At 43.0% G+C, this 16,688-nt stretch overlaps 1 protein-coding gene across 1 annotated transcript in view; it reads left to right on the forward strand.

Moving 5' to 3' along the window:
• Window positions 1–16,688, forward strand: part of LOC132207592 (ral guanine nucleotide dissociation stimulator-like 1) — a 61,781-nt gene that overhangs the window by 1,094 nt on the left and 43,999 nt on the right. Inside the window, exons 2-6 of the mRNA XM_059643547.1 lie at window positions 5,089–7,095; window positions 7,328–7,413; window positions 8,200–8,258; window positions 11,118–11,191; window positions 15,185–15,384. The gene's annotated coding sequence lies outside the window, so the exon portion shown is untranslated. The remainder of the gene's footprint in view (window positions 1–5,088; window positions 7,096–7,327; window positions 7,414–8,199; window positions 8,259–11,117; window positions 11,192–15,184; window positions 15,385–16,688) is intronic.

A 16,688-nucleotide genomic window follows, 5' to 3' on the forward strand; every position in this document is an offset into this window, starting at 1 on the left:
GTAAGTAGCTATCTGAGTTTGTCACTGTAGTTTACTTCATAACAGATAAACTCCACACTTTGTCTCAATAAAGCTGACAGTTGGTTCACCAATTAGTTCTGCTGCCAAGTCCGTTCTTGTTTGAAAAGGGGTATAGATCACATTTAAATAGACAATGAAAAATGTCAATCCAGGCTGGGAGCAAAATTCTACTCCCTCGCCACTGACTCCATCCCTGCCCCTGGTAACTGGCAGGTAACACACTGGTCACAGTCAGGGTGCAATATTTCACCCCAAGATGAGCTTCTAACCACATTACTCACCCCCACACTCATTATCACAAAGACCACATACAATTTCAACCTCAACAGCATCTCAGGTCATCTGCTGCTGAAACTCTCATCCATTCCTTTGCTACCTCTCGACTTAACTCCCCAAACACACTCCCGGCCGGCTTCTTAATACTACTTCCCTGAAATCTTGAACTGATCCAAAAATCTGCTGCCCATGTGTTTATTTTCACCGATTTTAACATCTTCAAGTTTTGCCATTCTGTGCTCACTAACATAAACATTTTCTGAGTGGCAAAGCACCAAGGTTTTGAAATTCATATCCTTATTTTGAAATTTTGGCATCACACCACTTTCGTTTGATAGTCCGTCCAGCTGCAAACCCCTCTGAGATATATCTGAAGAAGGGTCACTGGACACAAAACAGTAATGCTGCTCTCTCTCTCCACAAGCACTGCCAGATAAGCTGAGTTTTACATCAATTTCTGCTTGTGTTACAACTTTCAAGCATCTACTGTCCTTTTGCTTTTTCCTTCAAGACATTTGTTCTCCCTGACTTCCAACCTCCTGTGGATTTCTGGTTTTAACTCCCACCTTTTTCATGTTTTCAGTTCCTAAGGCCATAAGCTCTTGAATTTACTCCCTAAACATCCGTGGTTTTCAAAGTCCCCTTGTTTGTTCAGGATATTCCTTGAAACCTACTTCTTTGGCCAGTTTTGGGTCACTTGTCCTAATAAGTACCTGGTATCAAATATTGTTTTGTGACAACCTTGTGTAATATGTCAGACCATTGGATTGAATCAAATATGTGAAAACATTTAAATTGTTCTTTTGGAAAACATCACTAATCCTTCACGATCATTTGGTAACTCCTTACCTAATAGCATTGCAAGTGCGACTTCACCACATGACCTGCACTGGTTCAGAAAGGTCAAACATCAAGTTCTCCAGATGTAACTGAGGATTGGCAATAGTACTGATACCTTTGGAGAGTGATCCAACGTTCATGTATCTGGATATGGTGAATGAATAGACAATAGGTGCTGGAGTAGGCCATTCGACCCTTCGAGCCAGCACCACCATTCATTACGATCATGGCTGATCATCCACAATCAGTATCCTGTTCCTGCCTTATCCTCATAACCCTTGATTCCACTATCTTTAAGTGCTCTATCTATCTCTTTCTTGAAAGTATCCAGAGAGTTGGCCTCCACTGCCTTCTGGGGCAGTGCATTCCATATATCCATCGCTCTCTGGGTGAAGAAGTTTTTCCTCAACTCTGCTCTAAATGGCCTACCCCTTATTTTTAAACTGTGTCTTCTGTTCTGGACTCACCCATCAGCGGAAACATGCTTCCTGCCTCCAGAGTGTCCAATCCCTTAATAATCTTATACGCCTCAATCAGATCCCCTCTCATCCTTGTAAACTCAAGTGTATACAAGCCCAGTCGCTCCAATCTTTCAACATATGATAGTCCCGGACGCCATTCCAGGAGTTGAGCTCGTGAACCTACGCTGCACTCCCTGAATAGCCAGAATGTCCTTCCTCAAATTTGGAGACCAAAGCAGCACACAATACTCCAGGTGCGGTCTCACCAGGGCCCTGTACAGCTGCAGAAGGTCCTCTTTGCTCCTGTACTCAATTCCTTTTGTTATGAGGCCAGCATGCTATTAGCTTTCTTCACTGCTTGCTGTACGTGCATGCTTGCTTTCATTGACTGATGTACAAGAACACCTAGATCTCGTTGTACTTCCCTTTTACCGAACTTGACTGCATTGAGATAGTAATCTGCCTTCCTGTTCTTGCCACCAAAGTGTATAACCACACGTTTATCCACATTAAACTGCATCTGCCACGTATCCGTCCACTCACCTAGCTTGTCCAACTCACCCTGTATTCTCATAACATCCTCCTCACATTTCACACTGCCACCCAATTTTGTGTCATCAGCAAATTTGCTGATATTACTTCTAATGCCTTCGTCTATATCATTAATATATATCGTAAACAGCTGCGGTCCCAGCACTGAACCTTGTGGTACCCCATTGGTCACTGCCTGCCATTCTGAAAGGGACCCATTTATCACTACATTTTGCTTCCTGTCAGCCAGCCAATTTTCAATCCAACTCAGTATTTTGCCCCCAGTACCATGTGCCCTAATTTTATTCACCAATCTCCTATGTGGGACTTTATCAAAGGCTTTCTGAAAGTCCAGGTACACTACATCCACTGGTTCTCCCTTATCCATCTTCATATGGACATGTTGCAGAACCTGTTGGGTAAGAGAAGTTCAGAAACAGAACAGCGATGGCTTCCTTCTGACTCGAGAGGGTCTAACTTTACTTTTTAATTGAAAAATCTTCAGGTTCATTTATAGTTCTTCACGGAGTATGAATTGTTGAACTTATTCAGCTGCATGTGTACAATAAATTTCTTCAGATGTGAGGTCAAAGAAATTCAAAACTATTCCTCATCCTCCCTCAGACTTTCTCTCACTGTTAAGGTGCCTACTCATGGACTTAGGGGATCCAGGTACATGATTATTTGAAGTTTCCATCCCATTTAGACAGTGGTTAAACAGTCTTTTGGCACGGCAGCCTTCATTGCTCAATTGTTTCAGTTTAGGAGTTGGGAAGTCATATTGAGGTTGCACAGGATGTTGATGAGACCTCTTCTGGAATACAATGTGCGGTTTCTGTCACACAATTACAGGAGGCATATCATGAAGCTGGCGAGCGTTAAGAAGAGGTTTACCAGGATGTTGCCTGGTATGGAAGCTTTGATTTATAAAGAAAGGTTGGATAGACTTTGACTTTTCTTGCTGGTGCTTAGGAGGTTGAGAGGCGGCCTGTTAGAAGTTCATAAAATAATGAGACATGTAGATAGTATGAATTGTGGTCGTCATTTCCCAAGGATGGGAGATTTCAAGACTAGGGAATGTTTTTAAGTTGGGAGGAGATAATTTAATAAAAAAAAATGCAAGGCAGAACTTTGCAGTGACTGTGAACAAAGCAATGGCAAGTTCCAGCAGAGAAACAGGTGGCAAAGAAACAGGTGACAGCCAGGCATGTGAGGGCTAATGTGTTTCGTTTGCCAGTGACATTCACCGCTTCACAAAGTGGAGAACGTTGAAGTGCGGCAGCGACAGTGATTATTTTGCAGGATATTCACCTTGCAAATGGGTTTTCCGCCAGTATCCCTGATTACATCGCAATCGACAGGATGAAAGCTGCAGCAAGACGTGTGGAGCCAGTGGTGTAATTGATACGGCATCTGATTTTGAATTGGAAGTTTGGAATATTGTATCCTCTCTCACTCGAGTGAAGTTGACAGCTTTTCTACCCTTGCAAATTGACAGACACTCCCGAAGAGGAATGTCTGGCCAACGCTGTTTTTGTCAGGTTCCCAGCAGCTTAAGTGAATGGATTGCTGGGTTTTGGAAATTGAAAATTGAAAGTAAAAGGTAAATGAGTAACTTGAGTGTGGGGCTACTTCAGCTCATTGTATATTTCATATCCCAGCTCATGGCAACAGTACCTATTGTCAGGAGAAACTGCATGTGTTCCACACAAAGCTGCCTTTTGCTGGGAAACCTTGTGTACAGCAGGAGAAGCGGGTAGAACACTGTGTGTATAAGACTGACACTGAGCCACACATTAAACGGTAAAGATAACAAGTAAAGTTGTAAACTTGCTCGCCCAGCTGGCTTGTTTTCGTTCAGACTTTTCGTCACCACGCAAGGTAACGTCATGAGTGAGACTTCCGAAGAAGCGATGTTGTTCTCCTCCACTTGAAATTTATACTGCCCGGTCTGTTCCGGCAACTTGTGTCATTTCGCATTCTGTTCTGTATGGGTTGCATATGGGGTCCAATTCTATTTGTATGCCGACTGCATTATGGATTGAGAACCATGCCTCTAGGAATTCCCATGTGTGGCTATGTTTGGATTGCACTACTACGGTTATGTTGTCCCAGTTAAACTGATGGCCTTCATTATCCGGGTGTACTGATATTAGGGAAAGTTTGTCATGTCATTTTGCTGCCGGCTGATGTTCAAAATTAAAATTATCCGAGCCCCTCAAGGCACTGACCCGAGTTGTGATGTGCAAAGGACAACACACAAAGGAGGATCCTTGTGTGATTGATCCAATGTGATCTGTATGCCAGGGTAACAGTGAAGACTGGTCTTCAACACCCACATTGAACCTGGCTCCACTTGGCCTCCAGTCACCTCTCACAAACTACCATGGCACTTCACTTTTCCTGACCTCCCCTCTATTCTTGTTTTAAACTGATTGCATGCCAGGCAGTTTCAGCTGGCATTGCTGCTGTGGAACTGTAACATGGAGTGAATCGATTTTGACTGATCAATGACATAATTCTCCTTCTCAAGATCAGTCAGTATTTCAGATTTATTACTTTAAATGATAACCATGAACAGGCTACGACAGTGAAGGCACTGAATCGTAATCACTGGACCAGCAGGAAAGATCAGTTTATGGCACTCAGGACACTGTCTGATTCGGCCTTGCATTCTCCCAACCTTCTGCACATGATGCCCCTCTGCTCTGTTTCGGTTTTGTTACGTCTTGATATATAATAGTCTCCAGTTATCTATTCTTTTGTTATTTCCAATACATGAGACCCTCTTTCCATGTCTTGTGCCTGGCTGCACAGCTCAGTGGTCAGAGCACTGGTCTCAGAAACAAGTGGTTGTGAGTTCGAGCCTGTGATAGTGTTTGTACACCCCCTGCTTCAAAGGTCAAAAAGAGCCCTTTAAAAATTATCTGAAATTATAACAGTATCATTTCCTCCACAGGTCGGAAATGTGTTTGAATTTCCACATTGCTGTTTGTCCTTCCACTTGAGGAGGAGCATTTGGAATGGCAGGAAGCAGCTGACATCAGTGATGTTTGGCTGGAAGTACAAGGTGAAGCAGGAAAACTGTAGGTGAGCAATGGGGGAGGAGCACAAACCCAGGGCATCCATCAAATACTTCCATTTGTTGCTGTAAATAGGTTCTAGTTTTGGAGTCTGGAATGGGACAGTAGAGCCAAGTGAGTGACGTTCTGCTTTCTGGGGGTTGCTCTCTCCGAAAGCCTCTGGCACTCTCGGTGGAAGGTGTCCTTGTTAGTTTCCTTCTGTGGGTGAAAATGAGGTTCACTTCCCCGAGGGGGCATGAGCACAGTCTTCCCACCTCAAACTTCAGTTTTGCTTGTTGGTTCCTCAAAGTGTTGACCCAGAAACCCGCACAGCACACACTTCATTGGGGAGACAATGGCCTGAGGTTGTTATCACTGGACACTTAATCCAGAGACCCAGATACTATGTTGGGGACTTGTGTTTGAATCCAGTTGCAGCAGACGGCAGAATTTGAATTCAATACAAACCTGGAATTAAGCGTCTAATGATGAGCATGAATCTGTTGTCCTTTAAGGGAAGTAAACTGCCATTCTTGCTTACATGTAACTCCTGACCCACAGCAATGTGGTTGACTCTTAACTGCTCTCTGGACATTTAGGAATGTGTAATAAATGTTACCCTGGCCAGTGATGCCCTCATCCCGTGAATGAATTTAAAAAGTACGTCAGGAATTCCTCCTGTATGCAATGATAACTGATTTGCTTTGCCCAATCTTTATGCCAACTGAAGTCACCTGACTCTTGAAGTCAGTGACCTTTCATCGTAGTAGAGCTCTCCCTTTCTGCTGGTGTCTTCAATTTCCTTTTTAGTGCCTTCTGCTAAAAGTACCACGCGAGTTGACTGGGGTGTATATACATCGACCACTGTCAATTTCTGTCCCTTGATGTTTCTAAACTGTACCCAGACTCCATTTCACCAGAACTAATATCCATTGTCATTACCATATTAATTTTATTCCGTAACCAGCAAAGCTGACCTACCTCCTCCTTCTTGTCAGTCCTTCCAAGAAACTGAATACCCCTGGAGCCCAGCTTCAGACATCGCAGATATTTTGGTTTCTGGTTTTCCAAAACATCCTGGATTCTGGAAAAGTCTGAGTTCAGTAGAAATTAGCAGTTGTAACACTGCTATGTAAGAAAGAAGGAGGAGCAAAAATAAGGAATAAAGCCAGTTAACATGATTTCAATCAGTTGGGAAAGTGCTTAATAATGTCTCTTCATTAAGTATGTTTTAGCAATGCTTTTAAAACAAAAATCGTATCATCTGATTAAATCAACGTGGTCAATCCAGAAGAAGACTTTCCATGATGGAGACAGGGCAGTTGCAGGTAAGTTCAAGGTCACCCTGGGGCCAGGCATGTTTGACAATTTCATTCCTTTTTGATAGTCAAACAAGTGAGGTCGCAAAGAGGAAACCAACAGCTGCATAGCACTTGGATTCCCAAGAGGCACTTTGTAGGGTGTCACACTGGTGGCTAATAGATAAGGGAAGGGCTCTGGAACTGAAGGTAATGTATGAGCATGAATAGAGAGTTGGTGAACATGCAGGACATAACAGTAAGTGTTGTTGTGACTGTGATGAGAGGAGTGCAAAGGATTCGAAGGTCAATGTAAACATTGAATTAACCTCCAGGATGTTTTTAATGGACTTTCAGGACAGATGAGACCATCCTTCCTCTTGACAGCTGACCAGCCAGTCTGGCCACCAAATAAATTAATAGACGGATTGGTCACATGTGGGCAGGCCTCCTGGTGCCTTCACCTCCATGGGCAATATACCAGGAAGGCTGTTCAGGGAAGATGGTGAAGATGGGAAACTGCATCCATGACATGATGCCCACGTTTACAAACAAGCCCTCCCCACATGACAACCGCGTACACGGAGATGAAGTGGAAAACAGCAGGTAACTGCTCGAACAGGTTTTGTGTTCTTTCTCAGGAAGGTTTTCTTTTAAAAAAGAATAAGCCCAGTGACATCACAATGGTTTGCCTGTGATGTCATAAACACAAACAAGAATAAACAGTAACTGCTGTGTGTCTTCACTTCATGTTGAGACAACGTGAGGTGAACATTGCAGACTTGTAGCTCTGCAGTTTCAAGTGCGAATCGCTTATTTCTTTTCTCTCCCTCATCAGTGTAATTAGAACTAACACGAATTGAAGCGGAGGGAAAGGAGCAATACCTTCGTGGTATCACTCTTGGTTGTGAGAAGAGTTTTGAGGTAATTTGAATTCAATATATACTGGACACTATTTGTAAAGAAATTAGATTTTAGTACGAATTTCAAAGACGGGAAAACTGGAAAAATGATGTGAATGTGGGGTAACCCGATTGAATTGATGCGTGTATGTTGTGGGTCACAATGGTTCCAGTACTTGCCAAAACCAAAATTATATTGGCCACATTTTTGTGTCCACTCTTTGATGGAGCAAAATGTTTCTTCTGGTCTTTGCTGAAGGTGATATTAGCAGGGAAAATGTTCATCTCGGATGACCACAAGATCCCATTATCACAACAATTCGCAAAAAAAACAAGAATGGAATTCTCCCGTATAAATCATCTACGATTTATCCCTCAGTGAATGTTGTTTCAATGGAGAAACTAGTCATTACCAATTGTTATTCATGAAAACGTGCTTTCTGCACATTAACCAGTGCCTTTCCTACATTACAGCAGCCAAAAAATAGTATTTGGATGAAAAAGGCCCTTTGGGAAATCATTCCCGATGTTCAAGGAGTTGAATTAGAGCAAAGCTTCGTTGAGTTTCATTTTGAACTGAAGTATCTGAAGGGTGATGTCCTGGCTGCTCAGTTGACAAGTTAAAATGTTAAATTGTTGAAGGAAGACCAAGTAGACAGTGAAGGCGCAAATGAATATTTGACATATATAATGAGGCTGAAGTCAGCAGTTGATATTTTTTGGTCTAGTATTTAAGTGTGATCGTACTCTTTCTCTTTTCATGTTGAATTTGGCTTTTACTTTTATGGTGTTTTCATTTGTCTTTTAGGTTTGACGATACTTCACCTTTCTCATTCCTCAGACTCCAACCCACTTTGATTCTGAAAGGTATGAGTTATCATTAATTTTTCACAAAGCACAAGCTTCAATCCAGTTCCTTGTCTCCCTGTGTTCAGTCAGGCATCGACTCACTTATTCCAGACCTCACATGGAAATTTGCCTTTCGAAACAATGGGAACTGCAGATGCTGGAGAATCCAAGATAACAAAGTGTGGAGCTGGATGAACACAGCAGGGAACTGCAGCAGAGATAATGGGAACTGCAGATGCTGGAGATTCCAAGATAATAAAATGTGAGGCTGGATGAACACAGCAGGCCAAGCAGCATCTCAGGAGCACAAAAGCTGACGTTTCGGGCCTAGACCCTTCATCAGAGAGGGGGATGGGGGGAGGGAACTGGAATAAATAGGGAGAGAGGGGGAGGCGGACCGAAGATGGAGAGCAAAGAAGATAGGTGGAGAGGGTGTAGGTGGGGAGGTAGGGAGGGGATAGGTCAGTCCAGGGAAGACGGACAGGTCAAGGAGGTGGGATGAGGTTAGTAGGTAGCTGGGGGTGCGGCTGGGGGTGGGAGGAAGGGATGGGTGAGAGGAAGAACCGGTTAGGGAGGCAGAGACAGGTTGGACTGGTTTTGGGATGCAGTGGGTGGGGGGGAAGAGCTGGGCTGGTTGTGTGGTGCAGTGGGGGGAGGGGATGAACTGGGCTGGTTTAGGGATGCAGTGGGGGAAGGGGAGATTTTGAAACTGGTGAAGTCCACATTGATACCATATGGCTGCAGGGTTCCCAGGCGGAATATGAGTTGCTGTTCCTGCAACCTTCGGGTGGCATCATTGTGGCAGTGCAGGAGGCCCATGATGGACATGTCATCAAGAGAATGGGAGGGGGAGTGGAAATGGTTTGCGACTGGGAGGTGCAGTTGTTTGTTGCTTGGCCTGCTGTGTTCATCCAGCCTCACATTTTATTATCTTGGAATCTCCAGCATCTGCAGTTCCCATTATCTCTGCTGCAGTTCCCTGCTGTGTTCATCCAGCTCCACACTTTGTTATCTTGGATTCTCCAGCATCTGCAGTTCCCATTGTCTCGAAAGGCAAATTTCCATGTGAGGTCTGGAATAAGTGAGTCGATGCCTGACTGAACACAGGGAGACAAGGAACTGGATTGAAGCTTGTGCTTTGTGAAAAATTAATGATAACTCATACCTTTCAGAATCAAAGTGGGTTGGAGTCTGAGGAATGAGAAAGGTGAAGTATCATCAAACCTAAAAGACAAATGAAAACACCATAAAAGTAAAAGCCAAATTCACTGCATCCCTAAACCAGCCCAGTTCATCCCCTCCCCCCACTGCACCACACAACCAGCCCAGCTCTTCCCCCCCACCCACTGCATCCCAAAACCAGTCCAACCTGTCTCTGCCTCCCTAACCGGTTCTTCCTCTCACCCATCCCTTCCTCCCACCCCCAGCCGCACCCCCAGCTACCTACTAACCTCATCCCACCTCCTTGACCTGTCCGTCTTCCCTGGACTGACCTATCCCCTCCCTACCTCCCCACCTACACCCTCTCCACCTATCTTCTTTGCTCTCCATCTTCGGTCCGCCTCCCCCTCTCTCCCTATTTATTCCAGTTCCCTCCCCCCATCCCCCTCTCTGATGAAGGGTCTAGGCCCGAAACGTCAGCTTTTGTGCTCCTGAGATGCTGCTTGGCCTGCTGTGTTCATCCAGCCTCACATTTTATTATCAGGGAACTGCAGCAGCTTGGCCTGCTGTGTTCATCCAGCCCCACACTTTGTTATCTTGGAAATATTCCTGCTCCTTTGTTCCATTTGCTCATACTCATCTGTGACATATTAAATTAGATTAGATTCCCTACGGTGTGGAAACAGGCCCTTCAGCCCAACAAGTCCAAACCGCCCCTTGAAGCATCCCACCCAGACCCATCTTCCTTTCACCCACACACCCTTCAACACTACGGGCAAATTAGCATGGCCGATCCACCTAGCCTACACATCTTTGGACTGTGGGAGCACCCAGGGGAAACCCATGCAGACACGGGGAGAATATGCAAACTCCACACAGTCAGCCTGAGCCTGGAATCGAGCCCGGGTTCCTGGCACTGTGAGGCTGCAGTGCTAATCACTGAGCCACCGTGCCTCCCATATCCGACGAGATTAAAACAGCAGCGGTCCATTGACACCTCTGAAAAGTAGTAGTTGTCAGCCTTGCATCAATGACAGCACCCTGACCCTGGAGTCAGACAGTTCTCAGTGTAATATCACTGAGCACAATGAGGACTGATGTGGCAGCCCCCTTGAGCGACCTTGACAGACTGAGCAATAGGTGACCCGACATCTAACTGATGTCTCTACAGTTTCCCAGCTGTTTTCTCCCCACTCCCCACACTGGGTTCAGTCTCCCACTGGGCTGACTGAGTCCCACTCACTGGACTGCAGAGGTGTGGACTCTGAGAAGCTGACTGCCTCGGGTGTCCATCTGGCAGTGCCCATTACCCTGTATTAATGCCAGAGACTGCTCTTGGTGAACCTATCCTGCATGAAGGCAGCCTACCTTGCCTCGACTGTGGGTTACTCCCTTTAGATTCTGAGACAGTGCTTCCAGGGTGTGTAGAGTGATTTTTATTTATATATTGATGTGAAAGCTTTGTTGATTTTTATTTTGAGTGGCCTAAAAAGTCTGAAACCTGACGTCCGTGTTGGCTTAGTTAGGATTTTAGAGTTGTGTTTTCTAAGCAAGAGCAATGTGATATCAGAAGAGCAAACAGATCATGGACAGATGTAACTACACTGAAGTCAGCATTTTATCTTTTTTGGTCTAGTATTTAATTTTTATGGCAGTCTTTCTCTTTACATGTTTAATTTTGTTTTGTCTGTCATGATGTTTTCATTTATCTTATAGATTTGACTGTTATTTCCGGTCAGTCAGCTTGCCGAAGCAGTCAGATTTCCGTCATACTACTCTGAATAAAAATGGTTTGTACTATCCTTGGTTTTTTACACATGACAAATTCCAATCCCCGATTACTTATTCTTCATATTCCAATATACCATCCAACACTCACTCACTCGCACGTTCTTCCACGATGTGCAAGATGTTTTATATATTTGGTCACAGGTTTGTCCCATTTCATTCTGAGGGAGCTGAAATATTTGAAGGCTGATGCTCTCGTCTGCTCACTTGGCCTTTTAAAGTTTCAATTGTTCTAAGGAAGAGCAAGATGATATTGAAAGAGTAAACAACATTTGTGTTGACCATGAGGGATTGTCCTTCTCAACTTCTCCCCGTGCCTGACATGCTGGTTAAACAACCACCAGCTGTCTCTCTCTCTCACTCATGTGAGCACAGCCCTATGATGTGGTGTGATAATGGTGACTTTTTTTTTCGAAAGGTGGGTCACTTTGAAACAGACAAGCGGGTTTTTCTTGTGATAATCACTGACTGTTTATGTCAGGAAATATCTATTGCTGCACTTTTCAAATCCAAGCTATGTCCGTTGGGTGTGAAATCTGGCGACAGACGTTTTTCCAAAAATGTTGTCCGTTGGAGCTTCTGAAGTTGGAGTCTGTTGGGTTCATTCAGAACTTCAAGACTGCCATTTATGTTATGCCAGTGTATTCACGGTAAATGGATAAATGGTGGATAAATGGAGTTAAGAGAGAAACACATCATGATGTGATACAATGGAGCAAGCTCAAGAGACCTTATTCCTATGAATTCAGAAAATATCGTTTAAGTTCTGAGATATTCAGCAAGCAAACTGTAAGACAAATGGAGTAACAAAAGTATGCTGTGTACTAGGATAGAGATCTGTTCAACTTTTCTAATTGGTATTAATTAAGTAAGCGACGTGCAAATTCTTCTTTTCAATTTAAGACTGAGATAGAATAGTCACCCAATTTACATTCATGATGAACATAGAACAACGACATAATCATGAAGAGGAATTGTGTCCCTTGATGTCGTGTAGTGGGGGTGGTGAAAATAACTGTCATGTTTTTCGTAAATTTTTGACAATCATCATGACTAGAACTAACTTATAGCCACAAACTGGAGTGTGTTAATAGGAGTTAAGTGTGGACATTAGATGGTGTTTCAATCACTGCCCACATTCCACTGCTCTGCCACATGCTGTGCCTGGCAACCTTCAGTTAACAAAGTCCAAATTTGAACCAGATTTGCAAACCAGTTCCTGAATTTGAAACAAGAAGAGAACATGTCATCTGTCAGGCAAGCTAGTGTGTTGTGGCATTTTGACTACGAGAGGTAAATAAAACAATGTTCATGTGGAACTCTACTTAATATTTGAAACCTGAATGTGCACACTTCAGTTGATTTTCTCCACTGCATAATTAACTTCAACTCTTCCATCCTGCTTTTATTGACATGTTAATATCTGCTTGAGAGATTTCCTCCATGCCTGTTGATTGCTTACTAATTGCATATGTTCAATATGCTGTGAAAATGCACCAGTTTTGAATTATCGCCGCAAAAACTGTGCGTTGAGGGACTGTGATTTACTGTGCTCGATTATTTTTTTTTCCTTTTTGCTGGCATTGTGAAAACTTAGAACACTGAAGGGCACATCCTTCCATAGATATCCTGCCCTTTCTTCTGTTACACCGTGCGATGAATGGGAAGGAAAGGAGCGGGAAGAATGATTATGAAGTAAATTTGAGTAGGGGAGCTGATAGCCTGGTACCACAACAACAGAACAGATGGAAGGAATGAGAAGTAGGGTGAGAGAGGAAGGAACAGAGATTTCACCATTAAAAATGGTGAAAGCAATGTATTGACAGCTGGTAGCCTTTATTTTAGTAACGTATTGCAACCATTCAATAGTTTTGCTCTTGTAATATTTAAACATGGACATTACGTAATTTCTCTTGCTGAGATTGTCAGCATGGTCATAAAACATCAATTTATTTTTAATGTTATTTGTCTTACTGGATCAAAATATGGTGACACATAAACAATTTGAGCTTCAAAATCTCCCCTTCCCCTACCGCATCCCAATACCAGCCCAACTCGTCCCCGCTTCCCTAATCTGTTCTTCCTCTCACCTATCCCCTCCTCCCACCCCAAGCCACACACCCATTTCCTTCTGTCTAACCTCATCCCGCCCCCTTGACCTATCCGACCTCCCCAGCCTGACCTATCCCCCCCACCTCCCCACCTACACTCACCTTTACTGGCTCCATTCCTGCCTCGAAACTTGTCTGTCTCCTCCCCACCGAACTTCTCCTCTATCCATCTTCGATCTGCCTCCCCCTCTCTCCCCATTTATTTCAGAACCCTCTCCCCCTCCCCTTTTTCTGATGGAGGGTCTAGGCCCGAAACATCAGCTTTTGTGCTCCTAAGATGCTGCATGGCCTCCTGTGTTCACCCAGCTCCACACTTTGTTAGAGATAATGGGAACTGCAGATGCTGGAGAATTCCAAGATAGTAAAATGTGAGGCTGGATGAACACAGCAGGCCAAGCAGCATCTTGTGCTCCTAAGATGCTGCTTGGCCTGCTGTGTTCATCCAGCCTCACATTTTATTATCCACACTTTGTTATCTTTGTTTGAAGGTTATGCTTTTCTTCAGTCATGCTTTTTTATACTTGTGTGGGGTAAAGTTCTTAAAACGACAACTTCATTTAATTGAAACACATTTTGTACAATTTTCTATTACTTGGAACAAGTCTTGGAAATACATTTCCTGTGATTACAGACAATTCATCATTCTGACTGAACCGGCCAGCTACTCTGGCAAAGTTGAGAGGTTCACATTGGATTTCAAATTTCAAATCAGGCTCCTTAAAGAGTGCTCCAATTCCCTCCTTTGCTGACATGCTCCACCCTGACCCCTGCCCAATCCCAAAGGTATATTCATCTGCTGACATGAAGGAAACTGAATTTGATATAGGGGTGCTTGATGCGATTTGAACTATGAAGTTCTTTGTGAGAGTTCTTAATTTCTTTTGCACACTCCACAGCATCAAGTATGATAACCCTTAGGCAGCACATTGGAAGAAACCTTGCATGGCATGAGTTGTGGAACAAAAAAAAACAGAGGTTTCCTTTTTCTTCAGTTTCTCCCTCCTTCTATTTTCCGCCAAGTCAGCAAACATTTTACACCTCTCTGTTTTCCTACCAGTTATGTAAGCTTGCTTTCAAGAGTAATTAGATTCCTAAAAACAATATTGTTCAGAAATGTGAAGTCAGTGATATTGTTAGCAGAGAATTCAAACAGGATTGAAGCCAGACTGTCTAATTTCCGGTAGCTTGCTGTGGCCTCGAGCTGTAGACAGAAGTTGCTGTACATAATTCCACATTTACTCTGTTGTGGAAACTTGCTGGCCCATCTGATGACTGGATTGAAGTAGAAATTGAGAAATAGTGGGTGGTCAGCTGAAGGGATTTAATATTAAATGTTTATTTACTTAAAATGATGGTTTAATATTCTTGAGATCGATACAAAATAACTCCAAGGCTCAAATTTCTGTTTTATATGAATCTAGCTGGCCATGTTTCTGTGATGTTTTGACTTTAACTTTGTATTTTCTTTGAATGGTTCAAGTAATACATGAAGTGACCAGCTGCTTTATCATTGGATTGAACATATTGTATCTCCTCATCAATGGTATTCCCCTCCAGCCCTTCAATGCTCATATCTTTGCACTTCTAATTCTGGCCACTTTGATTTTCCCTGCATGCTTGATCTTCTTTATTCTGTCATTGGTGTGTTCAGCTACCCAGTTCTGCGACACTCTTCCAAAACATCTCCTCTTTGTCCTCAAAACCAATCTTTCTGACCAAGCTTTTGGTGGCCTGTCCTAGTTTTAGCTTCATGAATCTTGGAGTGATTTTTAAATGATTATGTAAATGTGAAGCATTTTGAAATGTTTCTACCATGTCAGAGATCTGTACAAATAAACGTTGTTCCTGCATCACATTTACTTTTTAAATTCGTACTCTCTGTAGGCATCAGGAGATGAGCTTCCATCACATCTCACTGTCGATACCTCCAACGTTCAAATTCTTAACTCTGAGACCTCAAAAAGACTCGTCGAAAATTTTGTAATCGCTCTCATGAACAAGGAGCGTTTCTACATCTGCACATTCTTTTCGACATACCAAGCATATACCACTGCTGAAAGTGTGTTGTACATCCTCCTGGACAAGTGAGCATAAATCTAATGAGCATCTCCTTTGTTTAATGGTAATGATCGAAAAGTATGTTCTTTCGAGTAATTTTTGTTATTAATCCTTCTGGCAATGAATCGCTGAAACTAGCCATATGGAAACAACTCTCAGGAAACTGAGAATCTCCATCCAACCCTCAGTCAGGGAGACGATTTTTTGTTCATTGAAGACATGAACTTACCTGCACCCAAATCCCTCGGACGTTAAGCTCTGCAAATTTGGGCTTTAACTTTCATCCAGTTTCATCAGAAAAGTCCACATTTTTTAAAGTATTCTGGAGGATTTTATCCTCCACACAGATGGTTTTATCCTACACCTTCTGCCCAAAAGGTCCAGATTCAAATTCTATCTCCTATGTCATGTGCCATAATAAGTTTGAATAACTTGATTAAAAGTAATTAGACTTGAAGTCCTTCATAAAGAGAGACTGCAGTGGGACTGATGAGCTTGTTTGTTTACAACAAGGCAAAGCAGTCCTTCAGCTCTCCTGTTTTGTGCCCCCATCGCTTTCCAATATCCCTGATCCCAAATGGTGGCACAAATCATGTTTAAGCACCCGGCTAGTGATTTGGGACAGAAGTGAATAAAACATACTCACAAAACATAATGCTGAGACAGGTGCCAATGTATTTTTGATTATTTTTTCGCAATAATGAAGCGATCGAGAACCAGTACAATACAACGATTAAAAAGTGTGGTGAATGTATTAGGACAATGTCTAGACCTTGGTATTAAAGATAAACAGTGACGTTGACTTCCTTCAATGCTTTTTATGTAGTTTGGCGCTTCCTACAACTATGTTTGGAATGTTTAAGTTTCTGCATGTAGTGAATGGAAAAATGTTACTTTAATTGAAAGAAGCCTATCAATTGTCTGTAATAACAAAGTGTGGAGCTGGATGAACACAGCAGGCTCTGCAGCATCTTAGGAGCACACACGCTGACGTGTCAGGCCTAGAGCCAGCTTTTGTGCTCCAAAGATGCTGCTTGGCCTGCTGTGTTCATCCAGCTCCACACTTTGTTAATTCGATTCTCCAGCATCTGCAGTTCCCATTATCTCTGATCAATTGTCTGTAAGTCTGTGTTGGGCATAACAATCAAAGTTTGGAAGCTGAGTCCAGGGTGAGGAACCTTCATTGCAAAACTAAAATGTTGGTCAAATGAATGTCTGCTTCCAACTGAAATATGCAGGAATACCGCAATTCTGTAATAATGGGTGAAATGTTTTTCAAATGACATCAGTGATGGTTTCTCTCGTCACCTCAGTTTTTATACATTAGTTT

Source organism: Stegostoma tigrinum, unplaced genomic scaffold (assembly GCF_030684315.1).
Source record: "Stegostoma tigrinum isolate sSteTig4 unplaced genomic scaffold, sSteTig4.hap1 scaffold_109, whole genome shotgun sequence".
NCBI classification, from domain to species: Eukaryota; Metazoa; Chordata; class Chondrichthyes; order Orectolobiformes; family Stegostomatidae; genus Stegostoma; species Stegostoma tigrinum.